The sequence below is a fragment of the Pantherophis guttatus genome, chromosome 5 (genome assembly GCF_059756535.1).
Source record: "Pantherophis guttatus breed Tessera chromosome 5, ASM5975653v1, whole genome shotgun sequence".
Lineage (NCBI taxonomy): Eukaryota > Metazoa > Chordata > Lepidosauria > Squamata > Colubridae > Pantherophis > Pantherophis guttatus.
The window spans coordinates 112791220-112806653 of NC_142067.1; the positions used below are offsets into that span (position 1 = coordinate 112791220).

Sequence of the window (15434 nt, forward strand, 5' to 3'; positions counted from 1 at the left end):
ATGCTGCAGCGGTTGAGGGGGTTAGGAATAGGGGGCACCGTTTTGCGGTGGTTCTCCTCCTTCCTCTCCGACCGCTCGCAGTTTGTGTTGGCAGGGGGACAGAGGTCGACCTCGAGGCGTCTCACATGGGGGGTGCCGCAAGGGTCAGTGCTCTCGCCCCTCCTGTTCAATATTTATGAGAAGCCGCTGGGTGAGATCATCCGTGGTTTTGGGGTGAAGTGCCATCTGTACGCTGATGATACTCAGCTGTACATCTCCACCCCAGACCACCCCAACGATGCCCTTGATGTGATGTCTCGCTGCCTGGAGGCCGTGCGGGTCTGGATGGGGAAGAACTTGCTCAGACTCAAACCCTCCAAGACCGAGTGGCTGTGGCTTCCGGCGCCCCGATATAATCAGCAGGTGCCATCGCTAACTATTGGGGGTGAATCTCTGCCCCCCACAGAGAGGGCTCGCAATCTGGGTGTCCTTCTGGATGCACGGCTGTCTTTAGAAGAGCATATGACGGCCGTGGCCAGGGGGGCCTTTTATCAGGTTCGCCTGATTCACCAGTTGCAGCCCTTTCTGGATCGGGACGCCCTACGCACGGTCACTCATGCCCTTGTTACTTCCCGGTTGGACTATTGTAATGCTCTCTACATGGGGCTCCCCTTGAAGAGCACTCGGAGGCTCCAACTGGTCCAGAATGCAGCCGCGTGGGTGGTTATGGGCGCAACTCGTTGTGCCCATGTGACACCCCTCCTGCGCGAGCTGCACTGGCTCCCAGTGGTCTTCCGGGTGCGATTCAAGGTGTTAGTTACCACCTTTAAAGCACTCCATGGCATAGGACCCGGGTACCTCCGAGACCGTCTTCTGCCACCAATAGCCTCCCACCGACCAGTCCGTTCCCACAGGGAGGGTCTCCTCAGGGTGCCGTCAACCAAGTTATGTCGACTGGCGACGCCCAGGGGGAGGGCCTTCTCTGTGGGAGCCCCAGCCCTGTGGAACGAACTGCCCCCGGAAATTCGTAAGATCTCCGACCTCCGGGCGTTTTGCTGCGCACTGAAGACCCTATTATTCCGCCAGGCCGGACTAACAACACAATAGTTTTTAAATTGGGATATTTAAATTTATTGGGGTTTTAAATCTGAGCCACTTTATTTAATTATTTTAAATTTTATATTGTTGTTTTGTTTGTGTTTTTAAACAGGCTGTACACCGCCCTGAGTCCTTCGGGAGAAGGGCGGTATAGAAATAAAATTATTATTATTATTATTATTATTATTATTATTATTATTATTATTATTATTATTATTATTATTATTATTATTATTATTATAATATAGAGCCATAGAATTGCAATAGAATACATGTTATAATTCAAAATCTAAGGAAGCTAGCCATCTCAATGTTTCTGGTGTGGCCATGGTGAGACTATCCCAGGTGCCATAATGATATACTCCAGACAACCTTCTGTCTTAACAGTATGGCTAAAAGTCTATACACATGGCAACCAAACTGGATATTGCATCCCTCATGGTCAAAAACTACAGAGGCAGCAATTAAACTACAACAGTTCTTTTAAGAACTCTAGTATCCAGTAACTACCCCCAATTCAACACTTGACAACAATTGTCAGTGATAATTAAGCTTCTACCTGTTCCACAGATCTAGTGACTGTATTGCTTCTTACGTGAAGGATTTCACATCTTTTCAGTTATTTGCTGAATAAGACACATTTTGTCCTTTGGAAGTTTTTGTTTTACTATCATATAAAGGAATGGGTGTTTCCCAAGAGTTAATGGAGAAAATGAATGCTGGGGAAGATCTAAGGATTGTAAAGCGATTGTTATCTTAAGGAGGAAGGCAATGAAAAATTTAGTCAATATCACAAAGAATAAGAACACTTCAATGACAACAAAGAGAAGAATAATTAAAGGCATGGTCCTCTCAGGTTTTACAGAGTTGTGAAAACTGAACATTGAGAAAGAGTGAGAGAAAGAAGATATCTTTGTATAAGAGCTTAGGAGATAAATGATAAAAGTACAATTGACTGAAAAAATAATCAGTCTGCCAGTTTAGTTCAAGTGTGATTGTTCCCTTATCTATTAGGAAACAGAACATTTACCTGTTTCCAACATGCAAATCAATTTGGAATCTTCAAATCAGTCCTGCTTCTATTTGGATCATAAAAAAACAAGCACATTCAAGGATACCACTTGAATATATATGTGAATTGTGAACATACAAATGTGAACTGTACACATTTAATTCAAAGGTGATTTGATGCATTTATGCTATTGAACTGATCTTATACTCTTAAACAATTTACCTTTTTTAGCTTTGTGATGCACTGGCCTCAGGAATACTGAAATTATCATCAATTTTAACTGAACTCTTCCTTTGCTTAAACACAAGTAGGAATTACAAGCAACATTTCTCTGCAGAAGCCTCTAAGTTATAGACCAGGGGTCAGCAACCTGCGGCTCTGGAGCCGCATGTGGCTCTTTCATCCCTCTGCTGCAGCTCCCTGTCACTCAAAATATACATCACAACCGCCAATGTGTGAAAACCGCTGGCACGCAAAATATTGAGCTTTTCAACCCCCGGTAGGCCAACCATAGATAAATCCAAGAAAAGAAAAGTTTCAGAAGAAAACAGAATATTCAATTCAACTACATATGCTAGTTTTGTGGCTGCTCAAGAAATAGTCAGGCACGGGAAGGTTTTTGTGGCTCCTGGTGTTTTCTTTTCTGTGGGAAACAGGTCCAAATGGCTCTTTGAATGTTTAAGGTTGCAGATCCCTGTTATAGATGCTTTCTCCTTCAAAATTTTTCTGGAAACTGATAAAGAATACACACACATACACAAACTAACGAACAAATTGGAGGGACTTAGGGAAATGAATTATGATTGCACTTACCACTTTATATTTATTTATGCTTATTATTTTTAAAGATTTTATATCGTAAACCTCCAGGAGTATCTTTTTTGTTGGAAATGATGGTAAACCAAATAAATAAAAAATCTATATATTTTTACCTGCAGTTAAATTTTGGATTTTACTGACTATGGAAGACTCACAATCCATGCATACTTCTCACCTAAGGTCCATTTGAAACCTGCAGTAGATTAAAATTAGTGATCTGAGTGTTTTCTTTAACAATAGTAGTCCAAGAACTACTATGTAGCTTGAGTGGAAAGACTCAGATGTGCCAGTCAGTGATTGTGTGGGTACCATCTGAGTGTGATTGTGTTGAAGTAGGATGAGGCAGAGAAATGTGATGTTGTTTTGTTTTTGTGATCAGAATCTGAAGAAGTAGACAATTCCACTTGACCCTGCTGTCATCTCCATGGAGTCTCGGAGTTAAAGGTTATATACCTACAGTTGTGTACATATGCTTATGCTCTGACATTTATCTGTCTGCCCAAATCTGATAGATAATCTTCACCAAGTTATTTGTTTTTGTGCCTCATGAGTTTCTATTATTTGAAGAGTGCTGGAGCAGAAAATTACCAGCTGAAAATAAAGAGATTGCCATTTAGTATCATATATCTCATTCCTGTTTTATTCTTAATTTTTTTACGGTTGCAAGTTTGAATTTATTTGCATTTTCCCATTGCTGTTCTTTGGTAAACTGCATCTTTTACTTTCTCAGAATTGCAGAAACAGACCACCGCTGAAGAAAGAAGGAAACCATTGAGATTCCATCCTGTAATTGAAAATCCTTATGTTCCTCCTTTTCCTGCTTGGATTTGACAACTGAATTATGGAATAGGAAGTGGCATGTTAGCATCTGGCAAAGATAATAAATTGTACTGCCATATATCTGTATACCGGAAACGGAAACTTCAAAAGTGACTAATTCAGAGTCTCTGAAATGAATAAGAGTATTGTTGGCGACCTTTGGAGATTTAGGAGCAGATGGTGCATCTGTGGCTAGTTTATGTGCTTGTATTTATGACCCTAGAGGTTGACCTGTTTTACAAACTTAGAAACTTACAAACACACCTGGCTAAGTTCTGTTCTCCATTCAAAAAACAAGACAAAAGCCATCTTGAACTGACAATGATGGGGAAATATATTTGTGCCAAGCTATGCACACGGGGGGTATTTCTAGGGACTTTCAGCCAACCGTTTCATAGCTTTATCCCACCCAAACCAGTAAGGTTTCCAGAGTCTAAAACAGAAGCATCTTATATCAGCCATCTGTGTTTTGAGATAAGAAACTGCTGGAGGGTTAAAGAAGAAATGAAGTAATTGAAAAACAGAGGAAAGGAAATTGGGAAGTCAACCATTATATAATTAGAAATAAATGGATTGTCTAGGAAAAGGGTCCATGATGAAGGAAAATAAATGTTAAAGAACAAAATCCATCTGTATAGTATATCAGTAAAAGAAACCTACAAAACTCTTTCTCCAATTTCTCATGTTGAGAACTGATGTAAAAGGGCTGAGGAACATGACACCCACATAAATATCACAAGCTTTCTATTCCCCAAAACATGTATTTAAGCTGACTCTGCTTATGTAACATGGAATACTGATTCCTGGATATGATAAAATATAACAAAAATAGACATGGAGATTGTCAGAGTTTCTTGCAAAATCAAATCCAGAAAGCACGCACAGGCAAACTGATTCAGCAGGATTCATTAACTTATTTATATACTTAATAATACATGAAGTAAATTTACAATACCAAGAGCTGATTCTTCCAACATGGTAGAAGTTACAGGCAGAGGAGGGAACAGTTCTTAGTTTCAATTCAGCAGAGCAGAGAAGCCCAGACTTCTTTATTTCTCAGCACAGATCCAGACCTTAATACAGACAAAGAGAATCTCTATACAGAGCAGTTAAACTAAGCCTAAGCCACGCCCAGACTCCTTCCAGTTTCAGTTTCTAAACAGTTCCCATTGGCTGATCTGTTGCCATGTCAATTCATTGGCTGACCTTGTTACCATGTCTTCCCAGTCATGAATATTCTGACAGGGATTGCTGGGTATCTCCTTTAAATTTCTTTCTCTGCCTTCCTCTCTGTGATTTAGACTGTGAGAAAACGACTGTACCTCAGTAGGGAAACAATTCCATGATTTTTACTTTTTATCAGAAGGATAAAAAGGGCGGAAATGCATAGGCTGATAGTTACTATGAATTGCAAAAGATAACTGTACATGTGGAATTACAATGCTGAATTTTAAATGAATGTCTTCTTTACTGATAAAGGTAGGCTTCTGTGAAATTTAATCAGATGTGATCTATTCAAACAGATGCATCACCACTGCTGCTAGCACAATGGAACTTCTTTTGAATCTCATCCCTCTGTCCCAGATTGTCCTCGACAGCTCATTAAGGTTTTGAAGCTGCTATGATAAGAAAGTAAGAGTTATTAAGAGTCTACTTTACTTGCGTAAAGGCATCCATCAACAAAATTATATCCTTGGATCCAAAATTAATTAAGAGGTAAATTATGCAATTTCAAAGAACTCTTACCTAATTTTGGCCCTTGATATTAATAGTTATGCAATTGTGTGTGTATTTATTTATTTATCTGTCTCTCCATCCATCCATCCATCCTTCCATCCATCCATCCATCTTTTAAATTTAAAGTATTTCAGCCATATAGTACCAGTGGAAGTTTTAAATAGAAAATAGATTCCAATGGCAGTTCAGGGCCTTTACAGAGATTTCCAGAACATTCTTAAGGCAATTTGAGTTTATACCAGATACAGTATGCATTGAAGTGGCTGCTATAAAATAATTATCTGCTATAATGGGACTTCTGAGTGTATCAGCACTGTTAGGCATACAATTCTGTACTTGTACCCATTAAATATATGTAATGACGTGAGGAAAGTCAGCCAAAATGAATCTGCTGTTGCAGAAGATGAAGGAATTCACCGCTACCCATCCAATGTGTTTCTTGAGCCCTGGTGGCACAGTGGTTAGAACACAGTACTGCAGGCTACTTCTGCTGACTGCCGGCTGCCTGCGATTTGGCCGTTCGAATCTCAGCAGGCTCAAGGTTGACTCATCCTTCCAAGATTGGTAAAATGAGGACCCAGATTGTTGGGGGTAATAGGCTGACACTGTAATAAATAAATAACTTTATTGTCATTGTACATGTATACACAGTATACCCATACAACTAAATTCACCTAACACCCAAAGACCAGGTCCAACACACATAACAATCCCCAAACACACTCCCATCCACCACAATTCCCCACCCCTAAACCACCCAAACATCCACACAACAGACCAAGTAATACTATCCAACAGCTCACTGATGGTGGCCCTTTAGTTCACTGTTGAGTGCAATTATAGCTCTGAGATAAAAACTATTCAGAAAAGGTGTGGTCCGAGTTTTAATTGTTCTGTATCTTCTGCCAGAAGGCAACAGTCCAAAAAGATTGTAAGCAGGATGGGAAGAGTCTCTGAGAATGTTTTGCAATTTTCTCAAACAGCGAGATTCGAAGATGTCGTCCAGGGCTGGTAGCTGGAGTCTAATGATATTCTGGGCAGTTTTAACACTGTAAACCACTTAGAGAGGGCTGTAAAGCACTTTGAAGTGGTATATACAGTAAGTCTAAGTGCAATTGCTATTCTTCCTGAACACCATTCTTTGCCAGCAATTATCTCTCAAAATGTTCATACCACTATTTAGGCATCAGTTGACATTTGTCTTCGGACAATGGACTAAATGATTGTGGAGGCAGATATAATAATCACTTTACAATGTTCTACACTTAGGAAGCCTTTTGGAACTTCATATATGAAATATGGTTGGGGAGACAAACAGTTCTATTGAATTGTATGTCTGAAGCATAATCAAAGGTTTGTTTCAGATATTATATTGGGAAGATAGCATATTTTAGATAGTAACCTGCTCTTAAATACTGTAGATGGCCATTCTAGTCCATTGCACAAAATGTCCCAAAGATACTTTTTCAAAAGGTAACGGGACATTCATGACCTGGATGACTGAGAATCTCCATAGAGATTGTGCAAAATGCTTGATAATTGGTTCTGAACGGTGGTGAAATCCAATTTTTTTTACTGCCTGTTCTGTCGGCGTGGCTTGGTGGGCATGGTGTGGTTTGGTGGGCATGGCTTGGTGGGTGTGGCAGGGGAAGGATACTGCAAAATCCCCATTCCCTCCCCACTCCTGGGGAAAGGATATTGCAAAATCTCCATTCCCACCCCACTCTGGGGTCAGCCAGAGGTGGTATTTGCCGGTTCTCCGAACTGCTCAAAATTTCCGCTACCGGTTCTCCAGAACCTGTCAGAACCTGCTGAATTTCATCCCTGGTTCTGATGTTAATGTAATAGTAGCTGATTTCTAGGATTAGTAACATAATATCTGAAATTTACTTTCTATCACTGAATACAGCAAGTGTGATGAAAAGGAGATTCAGCTATTATCTGTTTACCCAACATCTACATTTGGTTTCATAGAATATATATTTTTTCCAATAACCTTTAGAAATTCACGTTGTCCTCTTTGCACTGATTGTATGAATTAATGGAAAAGAAAAGTCAGAAGCCTTGATACAGAAGAAACAAAAGCATTTTCTTGCTTTGAACTTTAATAATATAAAATCTCCCACCTTTATACAAAAGGCATTTAGATGCGAAAGAAGAATCTATTTCATCCTTGATTGAACAAGCAGGACAAGAGAAAATACTTCAGTTCCTTTACTAAAGAGCAGCATCTTTCTTTTCAGAATTAAAGTCTGTTTCATCCCCAACACCTTTTTTTTACATTAAATCAAGCTTTTTAGAATGTGTTTAAAATTGTTAGATCCAATGATAAAAGCTAACCATTTTTGTCCCAACTGGAGACTGCTATAAATGTCAGATAGTCTTCCAAAGAAATGGAACATTAGTTCTCAGGTCGAAGGACACATTACTTGGGAAGAAAATACATTGGAGGTCAAAAGAAGATATCTGAAGGCCTTTTTCAATGACAGTTTGTTCAAACTGGTTGGGTTGGGGAATTGCAAAATTAGAAATTTGGTATCAGACATTGATAGTAGAATGATGTTATGATACAATACTACAATTTTTAAAGAAAATTGGCTATTATGAAAATATCTTATACCTGGGTCGTATTATCATATGTGATGGACATGTGTAGAAGCAAAAAAATACTGGACAAAAATACATACATGGCTGGAAAAGATGATAAAGCAATACACTGATTTAAAACCAGAAATACTTTTCTTGGGGATTTTACCTGAACCTTATAGTAAAGAGAACACATATTTAATTATCCATGTATTAACTGTAGCTAGAATTGTATTTGCACAAAATTGGAAAAGTGAAGAGATCCCTACTTATAAGAATGTGATTAGGAAAATATTAGAAATGTGCAGAAATGAACAGATTAACACTTGCAATTAAGGAGAAAAAACAAACTGAATATTATATGATATGGCAATTATTTTATCAATGGTTAGAGAATAAAAATTGAAGTTGGAAATAAAAGGAGATTAAAGAAGAGTAGAAAATATGTTAAGATAGAGATGTAAACAATATGATGATTGTTACCATAGTATTATGACTATTAGGATTATTATGCTTATGCTTATTATTATTATATTCTTATTAGAAGATATGTTAAGAGGGAAAAGTGAATAGGTTTACTATGTTCAATACTACAATTGTAAGATCAGAGAATTAATATCAATGTAATTAATGAATGCTATGGTAAATCTTAATGGTTATTGCACAGAGATATTTGTACCCAGACGACACACTGTTTAAGGGAAGATGGAATGTTTATATTAAAAAAAATAAAAATTAAAAAAAAAAACATTTCATCTCTATCTACCTGGTTGTTTATGGGCTTATTTTTCTGACCAAGGGACACAATAGAAAAGAGTTAATCAGTTCCATCTATATATCAATTTCATCAAAAAATTGTGTGTGTGTGTGTGTAGGGGGAGTTGTATACCCCCTCTAAGAGTATACAGTCCAGAGCTTGGAACGTAATTTAAATTGAGAGACAGAGACAGAGACAGAGAGAGAGACAGAGAGATAGGGAGAGGGAGTGGGGGAGAGGGAGAGGGAGGGAGGGAGAGAGAGAGACTGTTTAAGAACTTCATACTGAAGTTACAAGGAATACAACAGAAATAATCCCTCATTAATTACTCTGGTGAATTGTTATTGTCTGTGCAGATAAGATAGATATAGAGAAATCATTTTTTGTACAGAAAATGCAGATGGTTTTGCCCAGCTTATTCATTTCAAGGATCCTTTATCAAATTGGATTCCTGTATCATTTAAGGAGATGGAGGACTTGATTTGACACTTTGAGTTAGGCTAGGTGTCAGATGAGGATTAAGAGGAAACTAGAATTTTGTAAATCAGCTTTAGAACAATGGGTTATCATATTTTTCCTTTTTTTTAAAGAGTACAATGCAAATCCCGAAAGACTGGTGACTGACAATTATCCTGCTATTTTTTAAAAAAATGCAACAAAATTGATCCAAACTATTTTTCTTATCAGCCTTTTGCACATCATTAGACATCAATATGGGAAATGTTTGTGGTGGAAACTGCAGGACAGTTAAAAAGTAGAGATTTTCACTGCAGATGAATGGATAGATTTTGGTGAGGGAAAAATCTCTTACTGTACACTATTCAATTCTTAAAACATCTAATTGGTAAGCATACTTCAAAATCCAGATTGGAGTCTATTTCATGTTCATTGATTGTTTAATGCTGTGTCCAAAACTATCCTTTAAGAAAGTCTGAGGCAGTTCACAATAGAGAAGCATTTATGGATTTTGATCAAAAGCCTTTACAAACTTCATTGGGCCATCATTAATGGGCATTTTACGGCTCTCACACCAGAGAGGTGAGGGCAGGATAGAGACTAGCTGACCATACTTTTCATAATAACTCATTAACATGGAAAAAAAAATAGGGCATAATTTCAATTCTCCGAAGAATGCCGATTTCAGCAGACCTGATTTTGTGAATATCATTTGTTCCAAACTGCAAGGAAGAGAAAGGTTTGAGGAGAGCGTTATGTGCATTTCAACAAACATCGTCTTCTTTTAAACAACCCAAATCTTCTTTGCAACAGCCCACAATCACCTTACAAGGGAAGAAAGTGGCATAAAAATGTAATAAATAAGTAAAATAATACAAACAAACATATTATCCTTCCTCACTTTTTAAAATTACATTATAAAGATCCCTTGTATCCCATAATATTTTTGTTTTCAATCAACAAATCCATAAACCCACTTCTAATTTTTTCTACATTTAACTAAAAGTCCATACAAAGGTTTCCTTTGAAACTATAATTTAATGCAGAACAAAAAAAAAAAAAAAAAAATTCCAAGCAGCACTTTTAGTAAATATGGAAAATTACTTTTAGATATTTTTCTAGCATTATAATGATTAATAAATTGTGATTTATGTAAATAACAAGCATTTTTGGTTCAGTTTGCCCAAATATATCCTTCAGAAAATATTATGTGCATTCATGCATCCTATCATTTCCATTAAGTGCTTTGTAAAAATTTGGATATAGATTATGTTTTTAATATCTGACTAACAATTATGTGCATCTACAATATGTATCAAACAGGCTTTGATTTGAAACAGAATGATAAAAATGGATAACATGCAAATTACTATATAGATTGCTTTATTAATTTACATTTAATTTTGCCAAACTTCTGGTGAGGGTTTTTTTTTTAAAAAAAAACACTTTCATTTTTCTTTTTTTGTAACTTATATGAAAAAAAATAACACAACTAAATGCCTAAGTTTAGAAAAGTTGACAGTAAAAAAAGTAGGCTGGTGATTTGATGTACACACAGTATCTGAATATTATTATCCTGTAAGTAATATAATAATAGGGATGTGGTGGTTCAGTGGCTAAGACACTGAGCTTGTCGATTGAAAGGTCAACAGTTCAGCAGTTCGAATCCCTAGTGCCGCATAACGGGGTGAGCTCCCGTTACTTGTCCCAGCTTCTGCCAACCTAGAAGTTCAAAAGCATGTAAAAAATGCAAGTAGAAAAATAGGGACCACCTTTGGTGGGAAGTAACAGTGTTCCGTGCGCCTTTGGTGTTTAGTCATGACCACGGAGATGTCTTCGGACAGCACTGGCTCTTCAGCTTTGAAACAGAGATGAGCACCGCCACCTCGATTCAGGAACAACTAGCACATATGTGCGAAGGGAACCTTTATCTTTACCTTTAAGTAATATAATATATGGCTGCTTGTATTATTTACTTCATTTATTAATATTGGTAGTTGTGTGATAAGTCCATTTAAATGTAAATAAGGTCAAATGTGCTTAATAAAATAAATGTGCAATACTGTAGTTATTAAATATGCCAAATACTTGTGTAAGTGAACCAAAGAAGTTCCACTTAACATTTGCTTTGGAAATAGTATCTTGTGAACAGTGTGTAACTTGGCTAATTTGTGTAGAAACGTCTGGATTTTAAGTCCTCCACCACAACTTATTTTTAACAAACAAAAGGCTGAATTTCCAACTACAAAATTAATGGCTAGAGCTAATAGGAAAAAATCCAGGTAGAAGAGTGAGAGAAATTACTTCTTCCATAGAAGGCAAAACACTTTTTGAGATTTTATTATTCTTGGATCCATGGTTATATTGCTCTACATAGCTTCAGACACTCAACAGAAGGCCTACATTCCAACTTAATGGTCTTTCCATCTGTCCAGGAATTCTTCCATTGATAAACAGTATCTCATTTCTGGCCCACGAAAGATAGTTTATAAACTTTTTTATAATCACTAACCAGGTTCATAAAACAATATAATTTCTTGCTTTATTAAAGCAATTTTTGTTATAATGTCTTGTTTATTAAGGCAGTGTCTGCTCTACCAGCCAAATAATATAATATTTGGGTTGGGTTGAACAAATGGGCTGTTTAATCATTTGACGGGAGCCAAATCAGGAGAAGATTATCAGAACTGTTATTATATCACTGGAGGAGGATGAGAAGGAAGGGTGAAAATGTACATAAAAGATAGACAAGGAAGAACAAATAAAATGAGGAGTAACTTTAAAGAAAAAGAGAGGGAAAAGGGACATAAAGAGACAGAAACAGCAGGATTCAATTAACAGTGATTCCCCCCCCCACCTTTCTGTTGAGTACAGATCCAGAAAAAAGGATTCCCTTGGCAGTTGAAAAATTTGGTAAAATATATTTTATAATTCATCATTGTAAATAGTAAATAGTAATAACTACAGGAAGACCACAATCCTGTTGAATGTTAGATGTCTAACAACCAGAATTTGATGGTTTGGAATGATTATTTTCATTTTACATTTATTCTGTCCGCATTTTATTAGATTATGGAATAATTTTGTAACAATTGTAAATAACTTGTGGTGTTTTTGTAATGAGGAATGATATGGAAGTACTCTTAATTAACTATACACTAATATGTTTGCTATATAGATCTCCCTTTCTTTATACTCCAGGGCCAACTGAGAAAATATAGAAGTAGCATGAAAATAAAATTACAATTCTTCTGTTTGCAGGTTTCCATATTGTTCAGCACCGTATCCCAGCCATCTGGAGAAGATATTCGAGATGATGGAAAATGGGATGAAAAATTGTATTCCTTTATGAACTTCCTAAATTCACCAATCCTAACAACCGATGTTTAATATGTTTTTTGTAGAATAGCAACATTTTATTAAGACATTCTACTAGAACTCTGATTAGATCACATGTTTCTTCAAGACTGGAAAATATATTGTAGCAGAAACATTTCTGAGTGACAAGCAATTTCATTAAAAGGTACAAACCATAGGAAGCGAATTCTTTGATTCCTTCTTAAAGTGTATTGAAACAAACACAAAAATAATAAAATTAAGATACAGATAATAAAAAAATATATAAGATTTAAATACCTAGGCAAAAAAAAGGAGTAATACATTAGTCATAGGCACGTCTGCTGTGTAGGATATTCCAAAATCAAGGTATCACTATAGTAAACAGTTTCTCTTTCATAAATGAGGAATGTATTTTCTTTGAAAGATGTGAAAAAGTTCCTCCCCTGGTGATCTGAAGAGGGGAAAAAAACTTTCAAATATTAAAGCAGGAGATGAAAAGAAAAGTGACTTTCCTATATTTCTGTCCAAGAACTGATAACGATGAAGAGATCTTAGCCTCAATGCTTTATCATTTTTTTCCTACCAAACAAAATCAAATAAAATGCTTATGTTGTAATAGAAAAAAAATAGTAATTCTCAGAGAATGTATGTATATATGTATTTATTTATTTATTAGTTTATCAAATATGTACAAGACAGCAGGTATAAATATGAACATGGACATGAAGGAAGGAAGGAAATGAATACAAATAAATGGGGACAGTAGGACAGGGATGATAGGCATGCTGGTGTGCTTATGCATGCCCCCTTACGGACCTTTTAGGAATGGGGTGAGGTCCACGGTGGACCGTTTAAGGTTGAAGCTGTGATGGTTTGAGGCAGGGGTGAAATGTAAAATTTGTTACTACCGGTTCTGTGGGCGTGGCTTGGTGGGGGGTAATGTGACAGGGTGGGCGTGGCCAACTTTTTTTTTTAACTTTTCAAAGCATTTTTTCTACAACCTCTTCGCCAAGAGGTTGCAGAAAAAAATGCTTTTAAAAGCCTCTCTGACGATCAAGCAACTCAGCTGGGATCATCAGAGAGGCTTTTAAAAGCATTTTTTTAAAAGCCTCTCTGACAATCAGGCAACTCAGCTGGGATCGTCAGAGAGGCTTTTTAAAAAATGCTTTGAAAAGCCTCTTTGCCAATCAGGCAACACAGCTGGGATCGTCAGAGGCTTTTCAAAGCATTTTTTTTACCACCTCTTCGGCCAAAGAGGTTGCAGAAAAAAATGCATTGAAAAGCCTCTGACGATCCCAGCTGAGCCGCACATTCATCAGAGGCTTTTTTTTAAAAAAAAACTTTTAAAAGCATTTTTTCTGCGGAAGAGGTTGTAGAAAAAATGCTTTTAAAAGTAAAAAAAAAAAGCCTCTGATGACCTTGCGGCTGGGCATGGGGGGGTGCAGGGATTTTTGCTACCAGTTCTCTGAACCACCTGCCGCCATTGCTACCGGATCGGGTGATCCGGTCCGAACCAGGGGCATTTCACCCCTGGTTTGAGGATGAAACAATGGAGTCAGATAGAGCATTTCAGGCATTGACCACTGTTTCTGAAGTCGTATTTTCTGCAGTTGAGTTTGGAACGGTTTATCTTGAGTTTGTATTGATTGTTTGCCTGTGTATTATTGAGGTTGAAGCTGAAGAAGTCATTGACAGGTAAGACGTTGTAGCAGACAATTTTGTGTACTATGCTTAGATCAGACCACAGGCGGTGCAGTTCCAGATTGTGCAAGTCCAAAATTTCAAGCCTGGTGGCCTAAATGATTCTATTGTGAGTAGAGGAGTGGAGGACTCTTCTCATGAAATACCTCTGGACCCTCTCAATGGTATTAATGTCTGATATACAGTGTGGATTCCAGGCACACTGTATTCAAGAATTGGTCTGGCAAAGGTTTTGTATGCCTTAGTTAGCAATACAATGTTACTGGAGAAGAATATACAGTACAGCTCACTTACTTAAAGTGTGATTTTATTTTGTATCATATAGGATTATTTTGAAAGTAATAGGTCCATTAGCACCACAGTGAGTATCTCATGTTTAGAAAACTATAGGGATCTATATGGTCCGTCTTAGTATATATTAGCTTTTTACCTTAACAGCACTGAACCCCACTCCACTACAGCCCAGAACATTTTCCCTCCACTGAATTCCCATTCATAGCAAAGAAATAAAGGTTTAAAGGTTATCCATTAGTAACTGACTCAAGGGAGCAGTGCTCATCTCCAATCCTCAGCCAAGGGAGCCTGCATTGTTTGAGAGACATTTCCATTATCATGTGGCTGGCATGAAAATATGGAACACAGTAAACTTCCAGTTGAAGCTATACTTATTTATCTGCTCACATTTGAATACTTTCTAACTGCTAGGTAGGCAGGAGCTAGAGCCAGTAATGGGAGCTCACCCCATTCCACAACACATGGATCTCAAACCTAGTGTCAAGCTTCAAAAGGGGGTTTTGCTGTGACAACTATTTCCGCTTTTCAGCTTGCCAACAAACTATGGGGGGAGGGAAGATGGAGATAGAACAAAGTTTCAGATACCAAGATGCCAGCCATGAGAACAAAGGACGTTTCAGCAGGTGTTTATCAGAGCCGAAAAAGACATCTCACAACAATAGCAGGACAATGTGACCTAGCCTAATAGGGGAGAGGGAAAAACTGAACTTTAACCATGTAGGATTGTGTGGGAAATAGTTAGACCTGGTTTTGCCCTCATTTTTGCCAATATGATGTACTCATTGAAGTTTTGCATTAAGAGATTGGATCATCCCAGCCATGCTTGCCTTTGGTTGG

General features: G+C 37.4%; 1 long non-coding RNA gene across 2 annotated transcripts; it reads left to right on the forward strand.

The window, feature by feature from the left end:
- Positions 1-4905: 4905 nt before the first annotated feature.
- On the forward strand, positions 4906-12798 carry LOC117667085 (uncharacterized). Of its 2 annotated transcripts, none has more exons than XR_004591957.3 (3): positions 4906-4982; positions 5251-5443; positions 12525-12798. It is a non-coding gene; the product is annotated as an uncharacterized LOC117667085 (long non-coding RNA). The 2 variants fall into 2 exon arrangements; XR_015734586.1 differs by lacking the exon at positions 4906-4982 and adding an exon at positions 4993-5053.
- The last annotated feature ends 2636 nt before the right edge of the window (positions 12799-15434 follow it).